The sequence below is a fragment of the Triticum aestivum genome, chromosome 2B (assembly GCF_018294505.1).
Source record: "Triticum aestivum cultivar Chinese Spring chromosome 2B, IWGSC CS RefSeq v2.1, whole genome shotgun sequence".
Lineage (NCBI taxonomy): Eukaryota > Viridiplantae > Streptophyta > Magnoliopsida > Poales > Poaceae > Triticum > Triticum aestivum.
In genome coordinates, this window is record NC_057798.1 from 764,975,479 (window position 1) to 764,984,219 (window position 8,741).

The 8,741-nt window shown below is 47.2% G+C and overlaps 1 pseudogene; it reads right to left on the reverse strand.

Moving 5' to 3' along the window:
- Positions 1-6,760: 6,760 nt before the first annotated feature.
- Positions 6,761-7,885, reverse strand: LOC123042566 (bZIP transcription factor 27-like; annotated as a pseudogene).
- Between the last annotated feature and the right edge of the window lie 856 nt (positions 7,886-8,741).

Consider the following 8,741-nt stretch of genomic DNA (forward strand, 5'->3'; position numbering starts at 1 on the left):
AAAAATAATTACAGTTTTGGCTTGAATAAATGTGGAATAAAACTAGGATTTAATTTGTCAAGTACAAAACCTGAATATACTAGCCTCAACTATGTGCACCAACAACTTATGCTAAGCAAGATAACCAACTGTGATAGCAAGATATATAACATGAAACACTATGACTATCACAAGGTAAGTGCACAAAGTAAAAGGCTCGGGTAAGACATAACCGAGTCATGCGGAGATGATGATGTATCTTGAAGTTCACATCCTTGCTGATGCTAATATCCGTTAGAGCGGTGTGGAGGCACAATGCTCCTGAAAATTTCATTACAGCCATAATTCTCCTCACGCCTCACACAATGCAAGATGTCATGGTCCCACTAAGGGACCCTTTAGGGCGATCAATGAACCGCAAAAATGGTGACTCTTAGGGTCGGTCACCGAACCCGTACAATTGGCAACCCTTGGGGGCGGTCACCGAACCCGTACAAATTGCTCGGGGCAATCTTTACAACTCAACTGGATAGTATGAAGCTTTCCTGGAGCTTTACACTAAAATGATTGAGCTCCACGACACCAGTGTCTAGGAGCCCAAGCACCCAAGAAGCATAAGCTCTAGGGTTCCCAAACACCCAAGAGTAACAAGCTTCTCAACTTCCACTTCCATGTATCACCGTGGAGAACTCATATGGATGCAACTAATGCAATGGCAAGAAAACACAAAGTATTTAGTAGAAGCATTGGACCCGCTAACCTACATGCATATACAGATACCAGATCGAACTACACTTTCATTTACATACTATCATTCACCTAGCTATATATTGGATCTGTTGATGTTCCTATGCATATGTTTATCTTAAAATTGCTAGCACAAACTGTGAAGAACTTAGCAATGCTCCTATTTTGCATTGCATGGCAATGCACGCATGCATCAAGCATACACATTTAGGAGGGCCGCTAACTCGGTTGTTAGGGCTTGTGAGTACTTTGTCATGTGTTTATTTCACCTTCCTTCTTAATGAAAATTTTCCATTCAATTCACTTTAAGAATTTTTGACCATGTAATTCATCTCTTTCTACAGTTTCACCAATTATAACAGACACAAGATGTTCATATTGTGTAAAGTGGGCCACATTTGGACTCCAATAATGCATATGTTATTGTCAGGCACGCAAAGTTTGCGACCAAGAAAGGTGGAAAGAAAGCTAGCAAGGCGCTATTGAAGACCCGGCCAAAGGTACCTCCACACCACCTCCGAATCACCAACCACTATTATTAATAGCAGGGACGAGACAAGTGAACATGGTTTGGAAGTTGAGGATTTTGACAAAAGGCCTGCCTATCTCTCATGTGAATCTTTGGTGCAAAAGGAAGGGCGTGATAGAGGCTTTAGAGGCAACTATTATGGTAAACAACATGAGTGCTAGAGGTAACAAAATTAACGATGATTAGGGAAGCACAATCATTTCAAAATTGACTTGGTTCCATGAGTGAAAATTATCACATGCAAAAGTGAGAGAAAGCTAATCAAGGCATGGCACCCGAGCAAACCAACATCTACACCAGCCGTAGGAAGCAGGCCGGATGCGACAACCAACCTCCGCAAGACCCGAGAAGAAGTGAAAATGAGGGTCACTATCAAAGGCCTTAGGACACGAGAAGAAATGAGAATAAATACATGTATCGGTTGAATGGCAATCAAAGGCTTTTGGAGCAACCTAGCCCGACCTCACCAAGGTTCAACCAAGGTAGATCCCCATAGCAAGACCAGAGGAGAAACAGAAGAGGAAGTCATATCCCATTGAATAACAACCGACAGTTGTAGTTATGGTAATCGAATACGAACACTAAACCAACATGTCGTCATGTAGGGAACCCTGGTTTGTCAGCAAGGAGTTTGGGCGTCTTTAGCAACCGAATGGCAGCCATATCATCCAAGCTGATGAACACAGCAGATGGTGTGTCGTCTGGTGACAATAAGCCCGCCGAGGTCTATCAGCCAAAAGCTTTGGATATACAGTAATCCAAAAAAGGAATAAATACACATGTAAATGAGGCTGACCAGGAACCTTGTAATGCAAGATGGGTTATGTGGCGAAGTTGCGGTATGGGAGAGGAAATATTCTTCTTGCAAGGATGAAATTTATCGTGACGTCTTATTTAGAATGTTTGTGGTTGTTGCTTCGGTATGAAGTTGACGATGCAGGATGCATGGTTGATAACCAAATTGTCACTTGAGGTCAGGAATACTATACTGGGTTTTTTATCAAGCAGTTGTTGGGTGGAACCGCCGCCTACCCATTTTCTTGTCATTATTTACACCATTTTCTTGTTATTATTTATCTGGTTTAAATAATCGAATTTCCTCATTATTGATCGTGTTATAACAACATGAAGCCATGCGTATGTCACAATTACTACATCGGTTCTAAAATATATAACGTTTTGGTAGGCCAAATAAGCCTACCAAAACATCTAATATTTTGGAATGGAGGTAATATTTTTGAATGGTATGAGGATACCAAGATTTATCGAGTCTACCTAGTCAGTTGTTGTGATTAAAGAGAATATTACCGAAAAGGCTTTCGCCCCGCTTATATATAAAGCAAACCACCAGAGCCACAAAGGTCCAACATAGGTTCATACCACACACGCACACCAAGTCCGCAAGCATACAAATAAAAGAGAAAAGAGGGGGCTTCTGCTAAGGGCAAAACTCAATAAGCCCTAAAATAAAACCTAAAAGGGCGGCAATACAAGCCACGAAGGCTAATCCGGCTCAGAGGATGGTGGAGGAAGCAGCGGAGCCAAGCAGAGAGCCATCGCGCAGAGATCTGCAATGATGATGTTCATGGCGTCATGATCCAGGGGGCAGCTAAGAGGCCGCCAAAGCTGCAAATACCCACACATTTTGAACACCGCATCAGCCGCACGTTGAAGGGGAACACGCTGAATCACAAGCTTGTTGCGAATGGTCCAAAGCGTCCAGGCGAGCACCCCAATTCCCAGCCACCTAATGTGGCAGACACGCTGAGGGGATGCCTGGACTTCCACAAAGAGGTCTGGGAAGTTCGTGTGGCACCACCAGCCACCGAACGCTTCGCAAAAGCAACTCAAAGGAATTGCGCTGACACACACACAAGTGAAGAAGATGTGGTTCGAGCCCTCCTCTGTCCCACATAGGGGGTAGAGTCCTTCACCGGGACCATTCCGCTTGAGCACCTCCACGCTGACGGCGCTCAGCCCCGAATCCACTGCTAGAGGAAAATCCTAATCTTCAGAGGGAGTCTAATCACCCAGATCTGAGCAAATGATGCGGGGGCAAGGACAGCCGCAATAGCCTGGTGCAAGGATATGGTTGAGAAACGGCTCGAGGGCTCCCAGGAGACGTGATCCCTAAGGTGGTCAACATCCTGAGGCTACAACACGATGCACTCAAGAAGATCCTCCCACACACACCCAGTTCCGGAGGCCGAAATGGTTTGCTGAACACGAGACGCCCTAAGTCAATAAGGGTTGTCTCGAAGGAGATCCTAGGTTTGACCATGATGGAGAACAGATCAGGAAATCGGGCGATGAAGGGGCGATCCCCAATTCACCTGTCAAACCAGAACAGGGTGGATGCACCAGATCCCACCGAGATAGGCGTCCCGATGTGAAGGACCGGGAGCAGCTGGACGACGGACTGCCAGAACTGCGACCCACCTGACCGTTGACAGAAGGCGAGTGGTTGTCCACGAAGATATTTGTTTTGGATGATGTCCAGCCAAAGGTCGCCCTCTCCATTCGCAATCCGCCACAGCCAACGTGTCAACAGGGTGATGTTCATGCATTTGGATGACATGATCCCAAGCCCGCTCTGTTCCCGCGGTTTGCAAATCTCCGGCTAGTGAACCATATGGTACTTTTGTTTGTCACCCTCCCCTGCCCAGAAAAATCTTGCCTGGTACTTTCCGATCTCATGGTGTAGAGTCTCATGGAGGCTATAGAGGCTCATGAGGAACAGAAGCAGGCTGGACAGAGAGGAATTGATGAGTACAACCCGTGCCGCTTTGGAGAGCCAACAACCCTGCCACGGTTCGATACTCCCTAGAAAAGAAGTTGTATAAATTTTGTGTAAAGTCAAACGGTTCAAAGTTGGACCACATTTATAGAAAAAACCACAATACCAAATGAATATTAAGACAAAAGGTGAAATACATTCATATTATATCTATTTAATATTGTAGTTATCGATGCTTTTCCCCCCTACAAACATGGTCAACCTGTGCATCCTTTGACTTCCCCAAAAATTTAGCGGCTTTCTTTTTATAGACGGAAGGAGTACTGTAGCATTATTTTTTCCACATTGTACTGCATGTCCATATGTATTCATCGATGCTGGTTTGTATTTGACCAACTGGATAGGATACAAGCACACGGAAGGGAATATCAACGGACGAATCTTTGAGAAAGGAGAAGATATTCTTCACGCACAAGCAGGAAAAGAGAAAGAAAAGAAAAGGTTGATAGATAGAGTGATGGGTGTGAAAGGGGGGAACAAGGAAAGGCAGGGGTTGCGTGTCGACCATGCGTGCGGCTGGGACGGCAGTCACTAATTACAGCAATTAAAAGCAAGGTAGTTTATACCCCATTTTGGTCCTTTTGGTTTGGGGCATCACATCCGATGGCCCTCTAGCTACATTTCCATCTCTCAGGCTGTCGTTCTCATCTTTGCTGTACCAAATTAGGAGCGCCAGAGTAGATCAGTTAGTTAATCCATAGATATGACACAGCTGGTACGTGGTTAGACGGTCGTTTTCATCTATAGCAGTTTGGTGTCTATTCTCAACAGATTAATCAGTAAATCCATGGATAGATTTAAGTTTTAGTTTTTTGTGTGGACAGGACAGGCTATGTATACTCGCAAAAAAAAAGGACAGGCTATGTATGACTGCTGCAGCCTGAGGTGGGGGTGGGGGGCGGGGTTGGGCACCACGATCCATATCACCATCGACCCGTCCTAAAATATGTTGTGTACTCCGCCTCATGTAGTTGATAGCACGCATGTTTGTCCATAAAAAATGCAAGCCAGGCACATATATGTTGCATAGAGACTATCGTTGACGACGTTAACAGTGAAAAGGGTGAGTATCGAGAACATGTGTGCAGTGTGCTGCATGTGTGGTGGCGCAGTGCAGTGGGGACAACATAGAGCAAGTAGGCCATCTTGGTTCCCCATCTTGGTAGTACGTGGCACGAAACAAAACCGAATCAAGGCGCACACGGTATGTCAAGCTGGCCTGAAGAGAATCCATTTTATCATACATTTATGCATGCATTTGTCATTCATCTACTAGCATATCTTCTTGGCATGAGTAAATAGCATAAAACTACTACTTTACAGGCTAGGGTTTCAAAAAACTACCGGATTTATTTTTTTTGCTGATAACTACCAAGTCAGGGGTTGGCTGTTTCAAAAAACCCCAAATCCTCTTTGTTAAAAAATTAAACATGTTTATGACAGGTTGGGCCCGCCACTAAACGCACCGTTTGGTTGACCGTTTGTTTGACCGTTAACTGACATGTGGGGACCACATGCCAGTGTCTGAAAAAGCAATCGGGTCCCTGGAAATTTTCTAAAAAAGCAATCAGGTCTCTGGAAGTTTTCAAAAAAAGGCAATCAGGTCCTCCGACGCGCCCGCCATGGCCGCGATGCCACCTCCTCCGGGCCGACGCCGTGCATCGCCTGCGGCTGGCGAGCCGCGCCCGCAGTGGCCGGATCCATGCCGCCGCCACACCGTCCCTTGCTTGTGGCCGCCGCCACGCCGCCCCTCGCCTGTGGTCGCTGCCCCTCGCCTGTGGTCGCCGCCACGCTCTGCCTCGCCTGCGGCGACCCCCAGGTGGCTTCCCATGGCGGGCGGCAGCGCGGGACCCGAGCAGAGACCCATGGCTGGCGGCGCCCTTGGCGGCTCCCCATGGCGCGCGGCGGTGTGGCGACCTGAGGGGAGGGAGCGGGTCGCACGAGGTGGGCGCACAAGGGGAGGGAGCGGGTCGCCGGCGGGGTAGGCGCGCGAGGGGAGGAACGGGTCGCCGACGGGGTGGGCGCGACAGGGGAGGGGAGAGGGTCGCCGGTGGACTGGGCAAGGGCAGGGGGCATGGTCGCCGGTCAGGTTGAAGAGAAGACAGAGAGAGAGTACAGGAGGAAGAGGAGAGAAGGAAAGAGAAGAAGAAAAGAGAAGCTGACATGTGGGCCCCACATGTCAGTTAACGGTCAAACTAGAGCTTCGTTTAGGTGCGGGTCCGACCTGTCATAATCACAGTCAATAGATAAGCACTCGACAATTTAGGCTTTTTAAAACAGCCGACTTCTGATTTGGTAGTTATCTGAGAAAAATTAAAACCAGTAATTTTTTAGAACCCTAATATGTAAAGTAGTAGTTTTATGCTATTTACTCTCTTGCCAGACAAGGCCACTGCCCACTCAAGTAGGCTTGTGATGGAAAAGCCGTTAATTTGCGCAGGTACGTAGCTCAGTTGATCCATTCATCTCTGGCCTCAACATATATTAAGGAGAGACTCATCTATTAATCTACTGTATTATACTATACTACTCTAGTTAACTAGCTTCCCTTCCATCCATCGTCGAGCTACATCCTTGCTTACGTACTTCTGCAAGCAAGTAGGCTATGATTCGATACATATATATTCCTTCTGTCCGAAAATACTTGTCATCAAAATTGACAAAAAAGAATATATCTACAACTAAAATACATCTAGATACATCCCCTTTTATTCATTTTGATGACAAGTATTTCCTTACGGAGGGAGTACAAACACAGAGTACATAGTAGTAGTACTACTTTGTTAACGAGTAGTCTAGTGCTGAATAAGTCATCTAGCTAGCTAGCTAGCTAGCTTGGACAATCAATCCATTGCAAGTGGAACGAAGCTGCTGCTACAGTCGACCGTCGACGGCCCGCGATCATGGATTCATGGCGCAGGGGCGGAGCGGCACCTCTTCTGCCGCTGCTGCTTCTGCTGGAGGGTACTAGTAGTGCTGCCGCTGCTGCAGTCGGGGACGGGTGCCTGCGCCGCCTTCGCCAAACGATCCTGCATGCCAACATACAAACGGAGTAACATTTTCAGGTAGCTAGCAGGTACTCCTTCCGTCCCATAATAAACGGTTCAACTTTGTATTAATTTTAGTACAAAGTTGTATTAAGTTTGAGACATTTATTTTGAGACAAAGGAATAGTAAATTAGTAATGAAACTAATGCTCCTAATTAGGCAGTAAATGGGAAAGAGAGAAGTAGCCATGTGTATATGACTATATGTACGTACGTTGATGAAGTCCTGCTCGCGCTGGATGAGCATCCTGTTCTCCCGGCGCAGCTACGCCAGCTCCAGCTCCATCTCGTTGGTGCAGGCCTGTTTCCGCGCTCGCGACCGCGCCGCCGACTCCCGGTTCTTGATCATCCGGCGTTGCCGCCGGTCGCCGCCCGCCACTGGCTGCACAGCGGCTCTCTTGCTGGTGCCTCCGGACGCGGACAAGCCAAAGTGACAGCCGGCTGGGTCGTCGCCGGAGCTGGTGGCCGGGTTGGCAGCGCCGGTCCCGCCGGGGCAGGTGAACTCCAGGGTGAGCGCCGTGTGAGGCGGCGGCGTGCGGGGAGGCTGCGGAACGGCGCCGGCGAGGTAGTCCTGCGGGTGGGCGGCGCCGCGGTAGGGAGCGGCGGCCGGGGAGTGGAGGTGGTAGGACTGTAGCGCGAGCGGGGTGGAGCACAGCGACATGTCCTTCCACAGCTCCTCCATCGATGATCTTATCCAAGCTACCTAGTATGGGAGGGAGTACAGTAGATCTTCCTTGAGTTGAGTGGATGGAATGGATCGAAGCAAGTCAAATGTAGCTAGGCAGGAAGGCAATGCAAGCACAGAGTCATTTGGTCCACATATAGATAGTGCTCTCTCTTTATAGCCACGCTACTAGCTATATTATTGGCATGCACGTGAAGTTTGCGACCAAGAAAGGTGGGCAAGACAAGTGAACATGGTTTGGAAATTGGAGAGAGGATTTTCTACCATGCATGTGACCTTCCGTGCATGCATCAATTGCATTTTTTTGTTGCTGTGTGAGACCGCTATATCATCTATAGTGGTTTCTCTCTCACCCAACAAACATTTACATGTTATTCTCTATCGACTAAATTTCACTGATAGTTCACCATTTTGACAAAACGCCTGCCTATCTCTCCCCTGAATCTTTGGCGCAAAGCGAGGGGCGAGATAAAGGCTTTAGAGGCAAACAACCTGGTAACATGCACAACATGAGCGTTGGAGGCAACAAGATTAATGATGGTCGGGGGGACCACAATCATCGCAACATGGATTTGGTTCTAAGAGTGAAAATTATCAAATGCAAAAGTGACAGAAAGCTAATCAAATTATGGCACCCGGGCAAACCAACAGGTGCACCACCCGTAGGCAGCAGTCTGGGGGCGACAACCATGGTAGACCTCGCGAGACCCGATAAGAAGTGAAAATGAAGGCGAAAGTCCTTTCTGCTCCCGAGCTCAAATGAGCTCTCGGGAGGAATAGTAAATTCAAAAAAAAACTGTTTTTTGGCAAACTTTGACAAATATTTTGTATGCTTGAAAATTTTCATCATGAAACTACATTTGTGCAAGTCATGGAAAAAATCAACACTCCAAAATACTTTAAAAACTAGCAACTTTTACCATCAATTTTTTTTACCACGACTTCCATGAATGTCCT